This window comes from Lissotriton helveticus, chromosome 3_2, assembly GCF_964261635.1.
Source record: "Lissotriton helveticus chromosome 3_2, aLisHel1.1, whole genome shotgun sequence".
Lineage (NCBI taxonomy): Eukaryota > Metazoa > Chordata > Amphibia > Caudata > Salamandridae > Lissotriton > Lissotriton helveticus.
In genome coordinates, this window is record NC_136062.1 from 333,390,567 (window position 1) to 333,413,467 (window position 22,901).

The window sequence follows — 22,901 nt, forward strand, 5'->3', positions numbered from 1 at the left end:
ATTTACTGATTTTACGGTCTCATAAGACAAACTGCTGCATAGACATACACAGGGGTTTTGTCAACCTTGGCACCCGAGTTCTTTCAGATCTGATTCACAAGTTGGCAACTTTGCTACGAGGCCACGCCTCCTCCCACTTGAATACATTACAGTTGTGACATAACTACCTGCTCATCAGGGGGTTGGAGACTGTCAGCCAACATTGTACGTTTCTGCTGATAAGTCCTCCCATATTTAAATCGAATAATAATTTTTGTCATTGTAACTTATAACTTCTAAAATTAAATGTATAGATGTCGGCTAGTTATTCCCTGTTGCCTAAGTGCTCGCCACTGTACATCAAAACCACCCAGCTAATGAAAGAGACACTGATCCACTGCATTAAATGAGATGCTTTATTTAAATATTCAAGTGAATTCACGGGTAATTTAAAGAAGACACTTGCACAGTCACTACACAGTAATGACAACGTTAATCCAAGTATCAAATTAAAATGCATTCCATTAGTACAACGGCTTGGAAGAAACTGTCTAACTGTAATGTCTCGGTGCACATCGAATGTTCCAAACTCCAATTTGGCTTTAATATCATATGATTTTCTTCCAAATATGTCTCTAAAGGCAATTCGTTAAACCATCTGCTGTGCGAGATGTACAATTATTATGCTTCACACAGTGCATTTCTCGCAGTACTTGCCTGGCTCTCACTTGCATCTGTTCAGCCATAGTACGCCTGCGCTAGACCATCAAGGTTAGTCTCTTAAGGCGCACAGTCAGGAGAGCGCATAAGCAAAGGGGCGATTGTGGGAGCCATTCAACCAAAAATAAAACCAAACTATTTCTGGTGTTAACCTGGGCTTCTATGGGAATTCACAAGGGCATATTATCAAGCCCATTATCGCCACTTTAGCGGCAGTTTCCTGCCGATAAAAGCAGCGATAATGTATCGCCTTATCTTGATAATATGGCCCAAAATCCCTCCACATATTGGAAACGCCATATAACGTGTATTTTACTGTACCTGCCCTAAGGTAAACATCATCATCCCTAAAAGTATGTATGTATGAAACTTATATAGCACAGGACTTACCCTGGGGCATCTCCGCGCTTGCTTAGGGAACCCGTCCTGGTATTCCCCTGTGAGAAACCCCGGCAGGGTGTCCACAAGGTGAAAGCCAGGCATCCCGCCGCGAGGGGCCGATGTGGAGATTAAGCAAGCTATTGCCCAGAGTCGCAGAGTGTGACCCCGTGAGTCGAGTAGGCACCGGAGCGAGAATTGTCGAGACCGTGGAATTTATGAGCCCGAGACCCGCCGAGGCGGGGAATCGAACCCTGGTCCACGGTCGATCTCAGATTCCGGGTCTGCCGCCTCTAACCACTGAGCCACACTTCTCCAGGTGATATATTATGAGCTTTATGATAAATATGAGCAGGTCAATTTTGGCAATAATTATCAGACGGAAAATACCACGAGCATGCAGATTTTAGTGTGGTAACCTCCAAAATCTGCATGTTATTCCCCTAAAAGTCATGACAAGTGATCATTCTCTCACCCATAAACACTGAACACCTCTGTGAAGGTTTTATTGCAACTCAGAATGAAGGGTTCATTGATTGGGTCTGGCCAAGCTGTCACCGTGAATGGATACCGCGCGCTGATGCTCCGCAATCACCTGGGCCCAGCCAACAACATCCGGAGTGTACCGCACTAGCTGGTCTGTAGGACGTTACGACACTTCAGCTGCGTTGGAGGGCCCCCTGGGGGGCTGCCTAAAATGTCCCAGTGGGTGATGTGGAGTTGAGATCTGGCAAGTCTGCTGTGGCATGCCCGGCTTGAGCAGTACTTGCTGCGGCCCCGGAGTATCAAGTGAAGCGCCGCCCCAGGGGGGGGTCAGTCTCCTCTCGGCGCACGAGCCTATGTTGAATGTGAGGCTGTCAGAAACACAGGGAGCGATGCCTCGAGAAGTTCCCGTAGAGCCACTTGCAGCACACATTAGGCACTGATCCTCTCCCAGTGAGAAATGCTTCAACGAATCGCCCCACTGTTTTAAAGCAGTGAAATGCAAACAATTATTATTTTATTTTTTGTACTCCGGTTGCTCCAGGTTAGGGCAGGGCTGGGGTCCTATGATGTAGCGGAAGAGGAGATACTGGTGCTGCACCTAAAGTAATGCCTGGCTTTCGAGCAGTGTGACTGGTGCGGCCACACTGGGCGCTGACCAGTGCAGGGGGCGTCGACGGGGGGAAGGGGAGAGGGGGACTGTGTTTAGCAATAGCTTATGATTGGAGAGGTAAGGGACACTCATACCCGGTGGTAGTGTGAGAATCCGAAGAGGCGGTCATGGGGTGCTGGGGCACCAAAAATGGTTGTCGCTCCGGCGCCACCAGCACTAAAGCCGGCACTGCCTAAAGTGCACATGGCTGTTTGGCCAGCCCTCACGGGACGGCCAAAGATTCATGCCCACTTTCAATGTTCTCCACCCAGACTGCATTACAGCCTGGGTGAAGAACATGCCCTGCCTCCCTTTCCCTCTCAGAGCGCCGAACCACAGTGCTCAGACCAATCACAACACTGCTATCAGCAGTATTGTGATTAGTCAGGGGAGTATGGAAGCCTGGGTGCTTCCTGTTACTGTGAAGAGAGGCAGAGGCTGAAGATGGCGAACAGCAGGTTTTATTTTTGCACTTCCCAAATCCTCACCACCTTCTGCCACCATTCCCTAGCAGCCGCCACTGCTAAGCACATGTATTTCAAGACAGGACCATGTGTGCTAATCAAGGGATTAGCACATCTGTCAGCGCATTGAACAATGAGAGTTTGCTGAAGAAAATCTTTTTCATATAGTTCACACCCTGCACTCATGTTTTTAAGGCACCTCCACATTTTCAAACTACATCATTAGCTACTGACCACGAGGCTAGAGAGAAAGAGCAGCCTGAAAATGTCAGCTATGCCGCCTGTCGTGCTACTGCTCTTGGTGGAAGAACTGACACAATTACACAGGCAAGCAGAACCCACACTCCCTCTACCAGCTGGGGAGGCAAGGCTGAATCTCCCGGGGGCAAATTCAAGCTGGAGAGGAGCACCATAGCACAACAACCATATTAAGATCTTGCCCCCAGCTACTGATAGAGCAATACATCTGTAAGTACTTTGGGGTCTGTACTACGTGGAAACCATGTTGGAGAAACACACAGGAATGTTAGATAAAATCCTACAGACTATGCAAGGCTCCCAAACTGCTATGGAGGTCCAACTGGGGGTGATACAAATCGAAACAGGACTCCTGCGAGTGCAAAGTGCACCACACCAAACTGGCAGATCAAGTAGATGAAACGGAATCCACCTTAACCATGCTCCGCCCCTCCATGGTGGCCATGCAAGATCAAATGAAGGTGCTACAGACAGAGGTGTGAGATCTTAAGGAAAGATTGGAGATGTGGAAAATGTACTCTAAATGCAATAATATTCACTTCCTGGGCATCCCTCAGGTCTCTGATGGCCCAAACACTGAACTGTTCCTGAAAGGGTGGTTTACGATGATGGTACTGGCTACCAGGGTCCCGAAATTCTTCTCTATCGAGAGAACATATAGGATCCCTGATAGTCAACCCTCTGGGAGGGCTGCAGTGCCCAATCATAGCATGCCTGCTCAACTTTAGTGACAGACCTGTAGATGTCCAAGGCGAACAGTCCCTAGAACTACAATGATAAACACAATAACATATCCTGATTACACAGCAGAGGTTCAGAGATGACATAACGCCTTTGCAACAGTCAAGGTGCAACTTCATACATTGGCACTCTCCTACACCCTGCTGTTTCTGGCCCATTTGCATGTAGTGGACTCGGACTCAAGTATTTTTTTCCCAAATCCAGAGGAGGCTAGGATATGGCTGTGCTCCAAGGAAGTGCATGACCAGCCATAGGTGTCTGCAGATGTCTTAAAGGACTGGTCGGAGGGAAGACCGAAGAGCTGGTGTTGACCCTACGTAGACCCTGCAAAGCACAATCCGGTCTGACTGAGAGTGTGCGGTCTCTGAGGTCTCTAAGCATAGCACCAACTAGGAGAAACAACTGATGAGTGGGTGAGCACCAAGGGGGACTCCAAGAAAAGGGTGTTAGGCCCTCAAAAACCTGAGCCTACCAAAGAGACTCCCTCAGTATGCCACAAACCTAAACAGAAGGAGGAAAGGAAATCCCACCTCACCTGTGACAAGCAGAGGCAGGGGAACCCAGGGCTGAAAAAATGCTTAGACAACTGTATGTGGTTTGACTGTCAGTAAACAGGTCACTTCAGGGGGTTAGCATTGAGCTGTCCTGTGAAGCCATTGATAGAGGACTCTCCAGATGAGGACGTCCTCCTAGCATTTTGTCGGGAGACAGGTCCAAATGGTAAGCTGGTTATCCCTGAGGGTTGTATTAGGCACCTCCACTCCATTCAGGTGAATGGGATCCCTGCTATTGGCCTCCCAGACACATGTGCAAGTCACGTCATACTGAGTGACAGGTTGGTGTCCCCAACCCTGTATGTACCAGGAGAGACAAAAAAAGTAAGGGTAGCCACTAGGGAGGTCACAACCAAACCAGTAGCCATAGTGCCCCTAGAATAGGAGTGTACACTTAGCTGGTATGCGGTGGCAGTCAGTGCAGACCTCTCCTTCGATTGTCTCCTGGGCAATGACCTACCAGAGGTTGGTCTGATCCAAGTAGGGCAGTCAACCAGGGTGTCCCCCAAACCAAAGTTTCTGGGGAGCCAGTTAGGAAACTGAGGTCCCAGAAGACATAGAAAAAGAAGAGGAAAGGTAAGTGGCCTTTAAAGAGGGTTCCAGTGAGTCAAGGGTCTTCAGCCCCAGTGAGGAAGAAACCCAAACTTGGCATAAGTGAGGCTTCACCTGAATGCAAGAAAGTCCTGAGCAGTCAGATAGCTGTCAAGCAGCAGGGTGCAGCCCCTGTATTAACAGAAGAGAGAGAGGAAGGAGGGTGAGTACCACAGGATATGGTAGCCCCCCACTCTAAACAGCAAGAGTGGTTCCAGGAACCCACAGTTGCCCCCAAGGCAGCTCATCCACTTGTCAGCTGAGGGTGTGGTTGCGATTTCTGACAGCTGTCAGTAGCCTCTGCTGGGTGTTGGCCTTCATGGCAGCACTGTACTTTGCATGGGAGGTAAGCCCAGTGGCCAAAAGTAATATTAGACCCCATGACCCTGTTGGTCATGGTGGGGTTGGCCAAGTGTTTGGTGACCTCTGTGTGTAAGCTAGGTGTTACCATAGCAAAGTTAAGGATAGAGGAGGTGGGCACCTCAGTCACTACCCAAACTGGAAAGGGAGGAAGAAAATGAAACAGCCGTGAGGAATGCTCAGTCTAAAATGGTCTTGTTACAGGAGAGATGGGACGGCTTACCAGAGGAAATGACTGTAGGAAGAGGATGTAAGTCAGAGTAGGTCCTGCGTTGTACAGCCTGATTTCTGCACTTTCTTCCTCTCCTGACAGACCAGGAAAACTTTCTCAGGATTGGGCTGTTAGTTGGAAGAGTGCAAGAAATTAGGACCTGTTTGTAGTGCCCACTCCCCACCTTTTGCCCTAATTTTGACTACTAGGCGCTGGTTTTCTGACCCTGATTATGCCTTGGGATCTGCTAACCAGGGCCCCGGCCTGTGCTCTGATCAAAACTTCATGGTTATGTATAATTATAATTGGCAGTGACAGACCCCTGTAAGTCCCTAGTATAAAATAAGGCAAGGGGGATTGAAACTACCTATAAGTCCCTGGTATATAATAGTACAGGGAGGTTTAGAGGCTCAGTAACATTCCAGTACTACAGTGTGCACTATTATGGTGCCTGCTGTCATTTAGTCAAACACGGCTGCCTTGCAGGCTGCTTTTTAATTTTAATCGTATGCAAATTCGACTTTGGAATAAAAGGTCATTCTAAAGTAGTAATCTACCTTATTATCAATATAACACCCCCTAATGCCTCCCACAGGTTCCACAGTTGTAGGGAGTCATGTAACTATAAGCAGGGGCATTATAAAGGATGTTTTTTACGCCCTGGTGAGTGGAAAAACTGTCAAATAATTTTGTGCCCATTGTTGATAACTAGCTAGATAGGATAACATTGAATCTCACCTTAAAGTATAAATATTGAAAGGAGTAAGCTATAAATGTAATTTAAGGACGTACAATTGTATTCATAAATCAAACAACTTGCCACTGTTAGATTTGTAATAACTATCACAGAAAAGAAGTGATTAAACTTTCTGTCTGTAAGTAAAAATCCAGCCTTCCAGATGCCCTCTTCTGAATGGCTAGCCTCAGCTGGGCTGAACCAAGCAGTCTTAATGAGGTGTGAAGTAGCCTGCTAGAGAGACAACTGGATTTCCTGTTGGAGGGGAAGCACAGCTGCAGAAGCTACCAGCAGGATTGGGTTCTAGTAGTCAAACTGGTCTTTAAAAGGAAGATTGACACTTTAGGACAGCACAGGCTCACCCGCACTTCCTGCACCCCCGGCCACACAGGAGCTCCTTTAATTGGATTAGTGAGAGGGGGGAAGGGGAGTGTTAGGAAATTCCTAGTCACGCCTGTGGATTGGCCTAGCCTGCTCTAACCTCCAAAGAGAGAATGTTTCCATGTTGGATTTTGGAAAAATGGTGCTTTCTGGGGGAATAAAATGCCACACTTTGAAGGAAGTGATCACACACCTGGGTAGCAACCTACATTCTATTGGTCTGGGCTGCTCCACTGCTTGACGCCCAGTAACTTTGAATAAATGTAGAAGAGTTGCCATGCAACTCAGATCCATGCCAGGAATAATCAAAAGAAGGACTGCCCTGGTGTAACCCTTGGTCTGCACCCCAAGAAGAGTGCACTCAAAAGGACTGCACCCGCTGCAACACTTTGGAAATACCGCTTTAAGGACTTTGCCTTGCCTCAAAAGGATTGAGGGACTCACTGAAAGCAACACGTGCTAATGAGCTACAAGAGATCCCTGCCTGTAACTACAAGGAGAAGAAGGACTGCCCTGCTGGAACCCTGGCCTGCACCCCAAAAGATTGCATTCATAAAGACTGCACCTGCTGCACACATGGAAGTTTCCCTTGCTTCAGAAATTGGAAAGAGTGGACTCCCTGAAAGCAACAGGTTAAAAGAGCTCACCTGCACCATCTCCACCAGAACTTCCCAGCCTGGAGTGTGTCTAATAGACTTTCAAGGATTTGGCCAGATGCATTGTGGAAATTATATTTCAAACATCCCAAGGCCCATCTCAGAGATTCTAGACCCCAGGATTGGTGTTGTGGACACTTTGAACCCTTAAGGAGTCTTTGAAAAAAAGCTCCATAAGTGGACGAGGTGAATTGTGGGAGGTGTAGTCCCAGATCCCTATAGGCAAATCAGAGCATCTGAACCCTTGTTTGGTGCTGTAGACCACTTTCCTGCATCGGAAAACAATTCTGGAAGTAAGTGTAAAGAACTCTCGACTTGGCCCTTGTCCAGCACAACCTTTTTAAAGGCATTGGATTATTTTTGTTTTGGTATCTGTTTGTTCATACAAAAATATTCTACCATTATGAACAGACGTTGCCCTTACCGCCAATGCGATGCGCTGTGATTGCCAAGATTAGTCCTTCCTTGTCTGTTTTTTTTGCGGCATTACCAGTAATGCTGCTAAAACCTTCTTGAAGGACCTGACAGGGCAGGTGTCTGGTCTGGTATGGGGACCTACCCGGAAACGGGTCTCAATTCAAATGCTCCAACATCCAATGATAGAGGGTGGCCTGGAGGTACCCGACTTCAAATTATATTTCGCAGTGGTGCAACTACAGTGGCATTTGAGATAGCAAGGTGGAGACAAACTGGGGGAAGGTAGATCAGTGCTAGCGGCATTGGACGGCATAGGCTTGCTAGAGTGGCTGCATACACATTGGGTTCCAGGGAGGGACATGGGTAGACTTGCACATATAGCCAAACTGGTTTGGAATAAAGGCTTTCACCCCTGGTGCAATCAGGCCCAGTATGTACCACAGCTCCAGCTGTCTGATGTGGAAACCATGAGAGCGCTGTTGGGGATCCATCATCAGTCACCATGTCAGGAAGCAGGGATAGCCCACATGAGTGATTTTTACAGTGATGGTGCCCTGGACTCATTTCAGGACCTTTAGGGCCTTTGTGGAGTGATAGTGGTATATTACATGCTCTCATGTTGGCACCTAGGGACACATGGTTGATGGGTGGGGACTAACTGAAGTTACATCAGGGATTGCGGTTTCCTCACACAAGGTGTGGGGTGTAGGGCGATAATGGTACTTTATTCTGCACTGCTAGGGGGAGGTGCCTCTAACAGTTCATCGCATTCAGATGATTGCCTGGCTACTGGGCGTACTTTGATGCAATGGATGATGGCAATTGGGCACGTCAAGCGACTCTCACGAAGCATTCGCCTGAAATTTACATGGGTAATTTATGCACACCAAACATACCTCACACCACACAGGCTCCATGTGTGGTTTCTGAGGGTTTTGCCTGCCTGCCTGCCCTAGATGTGGAAATGGGGATGCCACATTGCTACACATGTTCTTGGAATGTTCGCCTTTGGTACGTATGTGGACCCAGATGATGACTCATATATATTCACAGAATTCAACATCAAGCTCCCTCTGGATTCACTTTTGTGTCCTCTAGGGATCACAAAATGCACCAAATGCTCCAAATTCTACTGGAAATGGTGGATCTCGCGCTGGCCGCTGGGGACAACACAATGCATGAGCCATTACCGAACCAAGCAAAGTATCAACATCCGTTGGCAGTGCTGATGGGAGTGTTAGACAGATGTCCAACACACATTCTTCTCCACATAGCAGGCATCGTAGAACAGGTAAGATGCAATCTTGCCAGATTGGTTGGAATGATAGAAACCATGTGGTATTCAGGTCTCTTAAACGAGCCAGGCCCAGAATCTGTATCATACGCTCACAACACTTCATTCCCAGGAGAGTGTTCTCTAAGGTAATCTGGGTGTCGATGGTGACCGGACTTGCCATATCGGAGCAGAAGGAACAAGAGTAAATTTGCTTTGTATTTGTTAACATACTTTTCATACCTGTCTTATTAACATTTTTAAAGTAAAATGTTTTTGGATTTGTGGTATTAAAACCTGAGAAGTATGGAAATGTATCTTATAATGTTTTTGAGCTTCCCTTAAGTGGCGTGGGGCATTGTTTTCATTGATTAAAAGTATAAACATTTCTAGAGTTTGCACATTTGTACAAATAATGATGACCATAGTGATTATAACGGATGTATGACGGTACCACGCGTACTTTTAAAACGCGTACCGTTACAACGCTACTTTTACCACGCAAGTCGTTACAACGACTTGCGTGGAGGGGCGCTGGATAGTAAATTTTTTAATTTACTATTCCAACTCCAGTCCCCGTGGACTCTAGGGAAAGGAGTTGGATAGTAAATTAAACTATTTACTATCCTGGAGCGCCCCCCAGCGCAAGTCGTGGTAACGACTTGCGTGGTAAAAGTAGCGTGGTAACGGTACCGCGTTGTAAAAAATGCGTGGTTACCGTTGTATACTGATTATAACAGTACATTTGTGCATAATCTGATGAACCTTCTAAGTATTCATGTTTTGTAAATTTTGCAGACATCTCCAAGTCTGACATCATATTATTAACAGTCTCAAAGTGCCAATCATCAGAAAATGTGCTGGGTGAAACAAAGTCACTCAAGGAAACCTTGAATTGATGTGGAATCTTCAACAGCTCTGCAGTTCCAAAGATGTCATAATCAGTTCTGTCTCAAGCTATACCACCAGGTATAGGAACGGCTGTGATGTTCACTGATGTCAAGTCTCTTTGTTCACGATGAGATGATTTGTGTGGCTTAAGGAGCAAGTTGAGGTTCTTACTTGCTGTGTCCATTTTACTATATCTTCCATTTATCAGCATTCCCATAGTTAATACAAGGATTAGGAAAAGTAGGAGAAAAAGCACGCCTAGCACAATCCAAAATTCAACCCATGGTGCAACCAGATAAGTTCTTTCAAGTTGCTGAAAAAGTTCTGTTATTTGTTCTTTAAAAGTTGTATTAGCTGGCGTCGTTCCAGGCTCCCTGTGATCCTCGGAAAACGTATCAAAGTTAATGAAATAGCCAGAAGTAGTTCGGTCAATTGTTGGTATTGTATCAGGACTACTTGAAATCACTGGAGTTACCGGATCCCTTGTCATATTAGTATAGTCAGATGCTACATCATTGTAGACAAATGTTTCTTGACAAACTGGTTTTTGGGTCTCAAGAGGCACAAGTTCCATGGCTTTATTGCTTAGTTCTTCTTTTTGCACTGCAGATTCCTCAAAGGTGATGAGTCTATCAGTTTGAACCTCTTGCATAGTAGCAAGATTTGGTCTTCTGCTACATCTTTGGAGCCCACTGGGCCTACTACTTATGATTGGCCACATGATGTGGTTTGAACAGGTCGATGGACACAAACCTGTTCTCCTTTCTTCCAGCAAGGGGTGGCAGTAACACTATTCTTGATCCGTGGATTGCTAGCACAGGTACTGGTTTTCTGTAAGAAGGCCCAAATTCCTTGACTAGATCCCCAATCTTTGGAATCCATACAGGCCTTGCTGGGATGGGTGTTTTCCCTTCAGTGGTTGTTGGCTTCTGTAATGTGTTGCTTTGACTTCTCATTGTTTCATTTAAGTCCTGCAAAACAGCCAAACTGTCTTTGATATCAAAGGGTTTTTGTTCTACTACTGAAGTGTGATGATCAAGGTCCTGGACAAGCATTCTAGTACCAAAATGGTTATCATATGGAGTGATTCCACCCAGAGAATTTCTTGGTAGATTATTTAGACTATGTTGGACACTTATTAGATGTTTGACCCACCCGTCACCCGAGCCTAATACCCTTGCTGTTATAGATTACTTTATGCCCTGTTTTTTTCTCTCTACTACAGAATTTCCCTCAGGATGGAATGGACCATGGACCAGAAATACCGCAATGCAACACCCAGATTGGCCATGGCCTCCTTGTAAGCTTTGGAGCTAAATGCAGGACCCTGGTCAGAATGTAGCGTGCCGACTGCGTATGTGCCAATAAAGACTCGCAAATCTTTTATAACAGTTCGGGCATCAGCCGAGCGCTGAGGCCACTTACAAAGGAATCTTGAGCATGAATCCACTGCGATCATGATATATTTGTAGTTACCGTTCTTCTGTAAGGGACCACAGTGGTCCAGGTAAACGCATGCTAATGGTTTATCTGAAATTAAAAGGGGCGTCTGCGCCGGGCGTTTCACTGTTGAAACCTTCACATTTTGGCAGACTTCACATTCCAAAAGATAGTTTCTGGTCTGTTTCCTCATGCGCGCCCACCAGTATCTTTGGTTCAATAATGACACTGTAGCGGAAACACCTGTGTGTGAAGAGGCGAGCCCTTCATGTGCTGCTAAGATTATCCCTAATCTATGTTCCATGTTTAAAATTACTCTATCCCCCACTCCTGGGATTTGAGCAAAAGGAACATTATTTAGATCAGTTATATATGAATACTTGAGTGGGAAGCCTTTTGGTAACGTTTTACCACTGTCTTTATTGGAAGCGGCAACAGCCTGAATTATTTCACTGTCTAGTTTTGTTTTAGAACAAGTGATTGCAGCTACGGAAGCCGTTTGCACAGCTGCCTTCGCGACTTCATCAGCCAATGAATTCCCTTCAACGTGAACACCATCACGCTAATGACTCAGTGTATGGATCACGTGAGTCTTTTGTAGTTCTTTCCGTAATTGAACTACTTGTTCCCAAAGCAATTTATGCTTGATTGGGCCGCCTTTTGCATCTTTGAATCTGTTTTGAACCCAGTTCTGCAAGTATTCATTGTAAGATTGAACACAGTAATACGAATCGCACACTATGAGTGTGGGGAATTTGCGATCAGTGTTTCCAAGCGCCATCGTGAATGCCTGTAGTTCAGCTTGCTGAGCTGTTCAATCTCCGAGAGATTGAGTTTTTGTGACCATAGGTTGGAATTTACCATCGCGCCAGTGACTTTTAACAATCTCACACGCAGCACTATCAGCTTGTTTACCCCCAATTGCAGGCTGTGCTGATCCGTCTGTATAAATTATACATTCGTACTGTTCTAGAGGCAGAATCTCAGTGGGCAGAGGACATTCTTGTTCATATTGTAGAAATTCTTGTGTTTTCAAATAAGGGTCAAAAATGTATTCAACATCTGTTGCAGCAAGATAATTAACCCGTTGTATCCATCTTGGATGTAAAGCCTTTGCATTTGGAATGCTTGCTTTTGTCACTGCCTCTAAGGCAGGTACAGGAGTAAATACCAGTATGCGTCTTCCTTGTGCGAAGGCTCTCTCTTTTGCTACTGCAGTTTGAACCGCTGTCAGATATTTTCTGTTGAAGTGAATTTCATTTCAGCTTGTGTGTACAAGTGTGATTTATTAGCAATTGGTACTTTTTCACCTTCATTAAAAGTTAAGTATGTGAATCTGCATCTTCCTGGGTTTATTCTGATTACAAGGTTGCGTATGTTTACGCATGTCTGTAAACATGTCTGTTTGCACTGAACGCATAATATCTGTGAGTTTTTGAGTCCAATTAGTTGTTTTAAAATCAGGTTTAACGCTTTCTGCGTAATTTAGAATGTATGTTCTTCTGAAATTCAGGAAATCTAGAATTGACTATAAGTTTTCAGTGTTTTTGGAGGTTGGAGCAGCGCACACTTTTCTAAAAAGTTGGCTACCAGGCTTTCACCTTTAATTGATAACTCGTATCCTAGAAAAAGGACGTTGAGGTGGGCAATTCTTGATTTCTTAAAGTTAAATTTATATCCATCGGAAGCGAATCCAAGAATAATGGTATTCACTCTGTTCAAGTGCCTGTCCAAGTCATCGACTGTTAGATAGATGTCATCGACATAAGATAATGCCTCATCATCATACGTTTGTAGTAACTCTGTTACTCTAGCTGCAAATAACCCCGGACTATTCTTGAATCCCTGGTGGAGACGACAGAAGTGACGCTGTGTCCCCATAATTGAGAAAGTGGTCAAGTACCTGATTTCAGGTGCAATGTTTTGACAGAAGAAACCGTTAGAAATATCTAATGTTGTTTTATAGTTTTTTACGCACAATGTTATTCATTAGTGCTGCACTGTGTGCAGTTTTTACTGCAAAGGTTTTGCAACAAGAGTTTAAATGACTGTAGTCCAAAACTAGACGATATGTATTGTCTGGTTTTTAGACAGGAAACAAAGGATTGATCTAATATCTCCCTGACCTGTTTTTTAGCTTCTTGCTTAACTGGATACTGTCTCCGTGCAGTTGGTTGAGATTTTAACTGGATTTTATGGTGAGGGGAATTCTCATCCCATCCTACATGATTTTTGTATAATGCTAGAGCGTCGGCTGCAGCCCATTTTCTGGCATAGGTATATTTTAAGTGAATCGGAATATGATTCGAGAAAGCTGGCTTAATGATGTCTTCGCCATGTGGGCACTCCCTGACAAATTTTGGTGACCAGTCTTTTTTAGCTAGAAGAATGTCATAACCCTTAGAGAGCTTCTCCTAAAAGAGTGCTCTTATTTACCTAGTTACGTCCCCCTTCATCCGGAGCGTTACATTCATATAACTTATGGGGTACACTAACCCTGGTATCAGCTGTTTCAACTTGAATGTACTCATTCAAGTCCACTGTCTCCAGATGATCCTTCAAAATCTTGCGAGCTATGGTGACTTCTGCTGCGCTGTCCAGCATTGTCTGGGCCCACTCCCCGTTCTTGAGATGTGTCCTCAAGATCCTCGGCATGTCTGATTTTTAGGCCTGCTACCTTCTTTTTGGTGAATTGAGTTTTCCTATTTTTTGGAACGCGTTGATCGTCTTTGGACTTCACAGGTTCTTCTTTGTGTTCTGACCATCCTCTTCTTTCCAATTTCTGTGAGGAAGTCTGAAAGGTAGGAGAGGAACGTGTATCAGTATCTTGATATCTTTCAGGTTTTTCAAATTATACCTGTTCCTGACGTTATACCTCTTTTCAGATGGCTCCTTCTGAGGAGACCTTACTCAGGACTGAGAACGCTTCTCTTTAGAAGTTTGTTTAGTATTCTCCCACTTCATTTTGGGAGTAGTGAGAGTGTTTTTAATAAAGACCTTTTCAGGACTTTCTGGTAGTTGGGGCTTGGCTGGTTTTCCACCCAAACTATCTCTACCTAGTTCTTCATAGGATTTTTCAATTATTCTGGCCAGTTCATATGGTTGCTCAGTTACATCAATTCCTCTTTTTTTTTGGCGGATCGCCATGGATGCTGCTTCACCTTTAATATTAGCTAATATTATAGCTGAGACCTGTTTGAAATCTTTCAGTAATTTCATACACAGATTCAAAGCAGACTCTGGCCCTTATTCATTTTGAATCTGTTTCAGGACGTCTGGTATCACCGCCATAGACAGAACACCATGTGTTTTTGTGTAAATTGCAGCAAAGACTGTACCCCAAGTGTCACAGTCCTCCAGGTGTGGTGCAATCCCCATCGGTAAACAAATTGTTAAAATTCTGTGCTTCTCATGAGGGGTAGTATCAGGAAAAACTGCCTCGATTTGAGTAATTTTTTGAGCTATCCAGAATGGAATGTATTCCCTTTTTGCGGGTAATTTACCAATGACTGATTGTATAGTCTGTGGAGTGATTTTATTTGTGTTCCCCTAGTGAGGGGTTTGTTGTGGAATACTTATAGGAGGTTGGACTGTTAGAGTCCGTATGACATATTGAACCAATTGTCTATGGATTTTAATTAGTTGTTTTAATTGAACTAATAGTTCTGCGTCTGACATTTCTTCAATGTCAGGATGTGGTGTATAGCTGGCTAGTACCGGCCATGTTGCTCCTGGTCTACCTAGTGGACCGAGCCTGGTAATGTGATTTTGATAGTAAAGGGTGACTTTAAACCAGAGCGCATGCTCTTGGTATGTTAGTGGAATTTCAACATCCTCGAAAGGAGTGTATTCCGTCTGATGATCCTCTACTTTGTAGAAGTGTAACACATGTGATACTGGATTTGCTTCAGGGAAGAAAATCTATAAATAGACTAACTCTGTCTGCCGATATTCGTGAGCCTCTATGACAAAAATTACTCTACCACCTCTTGGTGATTTGCCATTTGTAATAAGTTTTATAGTGATGGTTTTCCTTAAGTTTTCCGGGATGATTATAGCATCCGGAACGTTTTGTTGGAAACCGGTCAAGTCTAAACACAGTTGGGCTGTAGACGCTGCAGTTCCACTGGCTCCGGAATTATCCTCGTCAGCCATTTTGTTGACTGAAAGTTTGCAGAGCAAGTTTCAAGGAAACAAAGATAAGGTGCACAATATTTTGCAACACTGTATCCTTCATTGTTGAACAAACCAAAAACTAATACATAGGATTTTTGTCGTACTCAGTTATGGCGGATATTTTATCCTTTTACCCACTCCAGACGTCTATTGGAGTCTTTTAAGAGAAAAAGGGGTCTTCGGGGAAAGCACGACTGAGTTACTCTAGTATCTAGCATTAAATTAGTGCCTTACCAAACGTTGGGCAACATGTAGTGTAGTTCCTATATTCCCAATAGGGTTTGCACTTTGTAATAATATCTCCTATAGACTTGATGGAGGACTTATGTCTACTAGGTCTCTATTGAATATATTAGACTTAATTGTGAGCGCCTGCTAGCTCAGAGGTCACTAGAAACTTTCTCGAAATCACAAGAAGGGATTAGTTTCTGACAACTGCATAAACATGACAACTTTGTTTCCCCAAGAATAAACGTATCTTCAGAGTTGTGGAAACAATAGATATTCACTCCGTCAATCCTGCATGCTTTGTGTCATCAGAGGTGCAGCGAAATAGAGAGACAGGTGATTTCAATAAAAGGATTTCTTGAATAGTCGTCTTTCTCATGCAAGTAAAGTGAACTGCTACAATCGTAATACTGGTTGCAAAGCATAATGCGTACAGCAGGAAGAGTATTATAAAATAATACTGTAAAAGCATTGAATCGTTTCTTAAACCATAGATAAATACATACATAAATAACAGAGACTAAAAGTCCTCAACTGGTGCTTCTAAAATACGCCTACCCCAATGTACCTAACCTAAGTCTAGTATGAGGGAAGAAGTAAGTGTGGTGTAGCATAGGTTTAAATTCTTTGCCAAGAATCTATGCAAGATTTCTCTTAGGGTCTTATCAGCTCCGTACCTTGGTTTTAGAATGAAGGAGTTCTGGTATCTCTGTCTCGGGACTCAATTTTCCAACACCCCGTGAGGGGAGCTTGGAAACACTGGAGCTGGATTCTCAGTGAGAGAAAGGACAGCCTCGATCAGTGCGTCAGCTGGAGGGTCGGCTTCCTTCGGCACTTGCTGTAGCAAGCTGTGTAGGGCAAGTAGATAGTCGAGCTGCTCCGAACCACCGTGTGTTTGCTAAGGCAAGTGTAGGCATATTTATACCTTGAAGTTGCCTAGTTTGACGTAAAGTCGGGCATAAAAACGTCATCAAAGAACCCCAAGGGAATGGTAGTTCTTTGAAAACTCCATGAATTCTTAGACAAATCAATATTCAAGCAAGGGGATGCACCTGACTGCTTAAGCCGAGTTTTCCAAAAAATCGTTGTGGCTTTTTGGAATGAGTCGAAGTAGCCATGCCTGTATTTGGATATATATATGCCTATATAAGGGCAATGTGAATTGTACCTATAAGAGGGCATGAATCGGTAAATTTCGCTGGGATCCTAAAATGCACTACCACACAACAAGCCACATAAACAATTGTGTTTTTCAAATTGTAACACTAAAAATGTAGTGTACGCTGTAACATGCCCGTGTGGACAATAATACATTGGGCATACAACACAAGCCGTTAGGATGCGGATATTACAACACAAGTCGCGCATACGCTGCAAGACTGCAGGAGCCACCATGGTTCAACATTATATGGAAATGGGCCATGATGAGAATGAACTGCTATGGTCTGTCTTGGCAGTGGTGAAAGCGTCAAATAAACAACTCTACAAAGCAATCTGAACCGTTTGCAGGCACGCATTATAGAAAGATTCTATACGTCAACACAAGGACTTAATGACCGAGATGAGATCTGGGCCTTAATTTAATATTCGGAGTTTTGACTTGCGAGTCCATGAAAAGATATCAGCAGAGGTACTGCTATTTAGATGATGAAAAGTAGGGGACAAGTGATGTAACCTATGTGAAGGGGATAACATCTATCAGGATTACCCTTATTGTTCATACTTCAGTCACCATGTATAATATAATATGTTGCCCTGTTGTACATAGTTGTATATGTTGTATAGCATATATGTATAATTGTGATGGGTGGGATTTGTTCATCAGCTCTAAGTGTGGGCTGAGTAAGCTGGTGTGAGATTTTTCTTTTTTTTGACTGCCCATGTCTGAGTGTCTATAGCTGTGTGAAAAGCGGCTATGGTATTTGAGTACCCTTGTGGTGTCCATTGTAGCAATAGGATAGGACACGCACTTGCGGGGAAAGTACCCATGTGCCGTCATTATTGATAGTTTTAATATGGCAGCCATTGTGACTGAGAGCGTTGTCTCTATAGCGCGGGGTTCGGTGCACCCTTATGTCCCATTTCTATGTTCATACACGGAGGCATTCCCGGTCACTAAGGCATACGGTTAAGAATAGTGGTGGACTGTGGAAACTTGGATTCCCGATGTGTAAAATTTAAAGTAAATCACGAGATTCCCCGGGGAAGGGCAGGTGCATGTGGGGCATGCGAGAGCCATACCTTTGATGAGGTGATTTACCGTAGTTTTATGTATCCCCTTATTGTAGGTGGATTGATCCCACTTAAACTATTTGGTAACGGATGGTGACACAAACCATTAGCCCGTGTTGGAGGGTTCTCCACTAAATCAAGCGGGAGGTAAGCACCAGGTTACTTTGAGTACCCTGGTCTTTGTTTTAATGGCGCCAGGAGTCGGTTGAGATGGATTTGGCATGTGCAGCTTTTGATGCCAGTATATTATCTCCCTATAGGTCATTGTATCCTGTAAATAGAGACACCTATATGGTGTGCCTTTTCATCGTACCCCGGTCCTGTGAAGATTTGGTACATGTGAGTTATTGGCCCTGAGTAAGCTTTGGCATGTAAGCATCATGTTGTATTGGATTGTGACACGAGGGTCTAGGCACTTGTGTGATGGCCCGTGTCAGACAATTTGGATTTTTGCCTGTGCATAATTATTTGGCATTCACATAGGTTGCTATATATGAAATCACAATGAAGCATCAGATGTAGGGCATTATTTGGGGAGCACAGGTGTATAGTCCTGTGTTGGTGATATGGGAAGTCATGATTAGTAACCAGCTGGCTCACCACATAATAGTAGGTAGGAGTAATATTGTTGTTTTTGTGTTTTGTCTAGTAATGTATAAACCCTGTCCTGAGGAGGCCTAAGAAGAAAAGGCTGACACTTGGTCACTTCATCACTTCTAAGGAGGAGTTGTGATAACTAGAATATTTTGCATAATTGTAGGGTGTCACATTAGAATTAGGTCTATTGATTTATTTGCCTTAGGTGAACCTCCAAGTGGTTTACCCTGAAGTATTAGGGGGACACTAGTGAGAACTATTTTTGTAATGGTCATTGTGTTGTTTTACATAAAAAAATTGTTTGTATTTGTTGTTGTACAGAATATTGTCATATATGTCATTATTGCATGTATTTCATTGATAAGGTGCCTCTGCGCATGTGTGTTATGAAAATGTTTGAATATATTTAATAAAAATATGAATTTTTGAGAGGGTAATAAAATGTGCTTCACTCGTAAATTGTGCTGTATTTTTTCCTTTTTTGTACCAATTTCTTTGTATAAATTACCTCCCTCAGGACAGCATCACAATCTCTGCAGGAGGCAGAAGAGAAAGAGTTTAGAACCTGTCCACAGCAGCGGACAGCTCACCGGCACTCAATGGGCCTGCTCCACAACAAAGAATGGGGAGAGTACACCTGCTGGCAGTAGGTCACGCAGCCATGTATCAGAATACGCACCTGCATCAGCCCCTTCTGCTCCCTCAGGAAGACCCAACATCCTCACGTTGTTATGCTGGGAGTAGCCCTATGCATCCTCCACTGTTCTTGCCAGTGACTACACATGTGCCATTAGCTTCTACACCTCCAACGCTACTCTCAGGGAACTTGGGAGGACTTTGCCCAGTTCGTGCTCAATGTTGCGCACCTTGTAATTCAGGTTGTGGTTATCTCCAGGGTGAAGTTGACTGTGATTTTGTCTATCTAGCCCTGAAAGGAAGAGTCGGTTTTTTCAAGGGTGGTATCCACTGTGAGTACAGTGTCAAGTTTGAAAACCAGGCTGTTTACTATCACCTGCCCCGGTGGCCGGCCATCCCCAGCCGCTCGGTTCACCGACACGGAGAAGCGGGCAAATGTCGCGGCCGCCCCCATCTGCATCCATTCCATCATTGCGCCACATGCCCAGGCATGATGAATGACATGCGATGCAGTGCAATATGGCCAGCCGGCCCCTCTCCTCTGGTCAGGTGTGTGCTAGCAAGGATTATTCATTCAATGGTAATCCCTCGGCGAGCCAAGAGCTCACTAACAGGGGGTGAAGAAAGGCACCACCACCTGGTCGCCTTCTCCGATCTAACAGTGGTGCCCAGATTGCTTGTTCCCCAGTGCACCAGTGAGTGATGGCAAATCAAGCTGTGCACCAAAGGACCTGTGCCCAACTCGACCCCCTTGCCTTCTCCGCTTCGCATCCCACCTTCTCTTAACCTGGAAATCGACACCAGGGCTCAATCCACTGCGCTCTCTCCAAATCTGTGAGTCAGTCAGCAGGAGCCTCAGGCAGGTGGGATTTCACCAGGCTGGGTGCAGCAGTCACCACCAAGTTTGCTGCGGAACCTCCCGATGCAGGTGATGCGACAGGGCCCTCTTAGGCATGAAGTTGCAGTGCTACCATCACACAAGTTTGGTGCAGCTCAGGAGCCTCACCCTACACAGTGTCCAGGCAGCGCCACATCCTGCGGTCTGTGATGCAGAGAGATGCAACCCACCATTGGCGATCTCCTCAGCGCACCCCGGTGTAGTGGTGATACATGTTATGCAATGCAGACCTCCCTACATCAGTGTGCAGGAGCGCCACTACCGATCACAGCTCCAGGGGACACCAGGCGGTCTTCTCACACAGGTCAGCAATGTTTGCCCATGCAACCTGCCATACTTCACCACCAGATAAGGGAGATCGCCGACTCCTCATTGTGTACCACCACAGCTCACAGGCTTGTGCCTAACACGGCCCGCCTCCACCGTCAGAACAGAGCGACTTCACAGCAGCACCGCCTCCAACTTTGGGTCTCAGATGAAGGCAGAGGGAGGCCTTGAGGCCCCAGAGACTGTCCGTGCTTCCAGGTATTGGCTGCCAAGGTTTTGCAAGGATGGCGATATGAAAAGTGCTACATCACTATTTTTCCCTAGCGATGCACCTCTTTTCACAAATGAATTTCCTCTTCACCCAGGACTCTGGCTGGTCATCCTGGTAGTTGGGTTGATTGGTGGGGTTGTTGACCTGTTATGAACTTGGCCCTTGCTGCTCCATTCAGCATTCCATTGTTTTTATTTTCTGTTTTTTCATTGGAGGTGGATTTATAGGCTATTTTTGCCTCTAGAGGCTGAAAAGTGACGCTGGGCTGATTAACCCGATTTTTTATGGTGCTAATTGGCCTTTTTATCACTTTTCTCTCGCTAACGTGAAATCTTTAGATGCGTTGACGCTAGTGTTCCAGCAGTTTTCACCCAGCTAGCTAATAATATTGCCATGTAGCGACGTATTGTAAATACCTCACTAACAAGTCGATAGTTTCCAGCAAAAGGCAGAGTCAAGAAAATTGCTGCTAACTAACGCAAAAACTGGTTAGTAGCAATACTTGTAAATATACCCCAACAATAAGTCCTTGGGCTTTGCCTCCTGGGCACTAGCGAACAGCTTCAGATATCTCATCTAGTGTAAATGATAGTTTAGTGCCTGAATTAAAACTCTCTGACAAATCAATCTATAAAGGGCACTTGGTAGGTGGGCAATAAATGACTAGTAAATTGGTCACCCACTGTTTGTCAGTAACATGAAAACTCATCAATGAAGGAAAATTAGTGCTCCTCTTAATAGAGTTTATAATGGACCAAATGTCTTGTGATTCTTTCTGTCAGTAACTAATAAGATGCACTCCTAGTTATTGTTGTTTAGCTCAACTTTCATTCTTTTCAATCCTGACTTACTGAGTTGTCAATACACAGCCACCTGTTAGGGACTCTAGGTCTGGCCATTAGGGCTTTACATAGCTGTCTGGTAAACGAAAAACATTTTGTCTTGAACCATTGAGGGATACCACTAGATGTTCTGGATGGCTTCACTAAGAGAGATTTATTACAATTACACACTCCCTCAAAGCAGCTGAGGATAATCTTGCTGCTACCCACTTCAGAAATGTAGTTTACAAAGGAATCAAGACTGCTATGGAGCAATAAGGCAAGAAACTGATAAGGGTCCCTAAGATGTGAGGACAGGTTGAGGGTGAGTTAAGTGCTTTGTAGGGTGGCTGACTCTGTGCACTGTAGAGTAATCAAGGCCACAAGAGAACTGTTATCTCCATAACATGAAGCCAAAATGTTACCCCTCTGTAAATATCTCATTACGCCATTCAACAAGAAAATATAGTCAATCACTGATGCAGAGCCCCTCCCATGAAATGTGGATACGTGATTACCCTCTCAATAAACAGACTCAAGTTGATTAACTTGATCGTGTGCGATGATGTAACTGCCTAGCTCAATAACTCTACGATCACTAAAGTTGGTTATTTGACAAGTAGATGGCTCTCCCGTATCAGTAGTGTTTCCACACAATTTAACATGAAATTCACCAGAAACAATTACATTGCATAAGGAAATTGTGCCTTTCATCTTCTTTAGCAGAACCAAAACAGTTTTTTATTTTTAGTTCCTAGAGCTTTATTGAAACAAATAAAGAGCAAGGTACAGAATTATAGTAATAGTCAGATGAGCAGTGCATAAGATAACAGTATTATATGTACAGAACAAATAATGAAACGTAATAAATGGTACCAAATCAAGGGAAAAAACTAGTGATAAAACATAATTAAACAAGTATGTAAGTTTTATAGGGGAAGAAAGAAAAGAGGAAGAAGAAGAAGAAGAGAGAGAAGAAAAAATAAGACAGAAAAGAGTGAACATCTTAATCAGATAATCTAATGAGACTTTCCATTAATAAACAATATAAATATACCATCTGAGAGAACAATATATATTCAATAAAAAATGAACAATGTGAAAAATATTGAACACAATGCTCAGGGCGGCTGTAATGCAAAGCTACTATCCTTGGTGCATAATGCATAGGAAGATAGGTGATTAGTGAGTGGAGACCAAAAAGCTTCTTTTCGAAGGAGTTGCTGAGAAGTAGTTGCAGAGGCTCTATCTAGCCTATGATGGTAGCATAGAAAATTCTACCAAGCAGAAAAGGAAACTTTGGAGGCGTCCTTTCAATTGGATGTAATAACTTGAAAAGCAAGAGCAAATAACAAATCTACAAAAGAACCCAATATATGAGCACCCAGCCAATGAATGGAATTACTCCCCAAAAAGATGGAGTAGATATCAAAGGGGAAGTTAGTGGAACAAATGGAGGCAATTAACTTACATACTTTTGTCCAAAAGATGGAAATGTGAGGGCAATGGAAGAAAGAATGTAGATATGTGTCAGGAGTATACTACAAGGACCAACAGTTGGGGGATATATTGGAACTAAATTTGGAAACA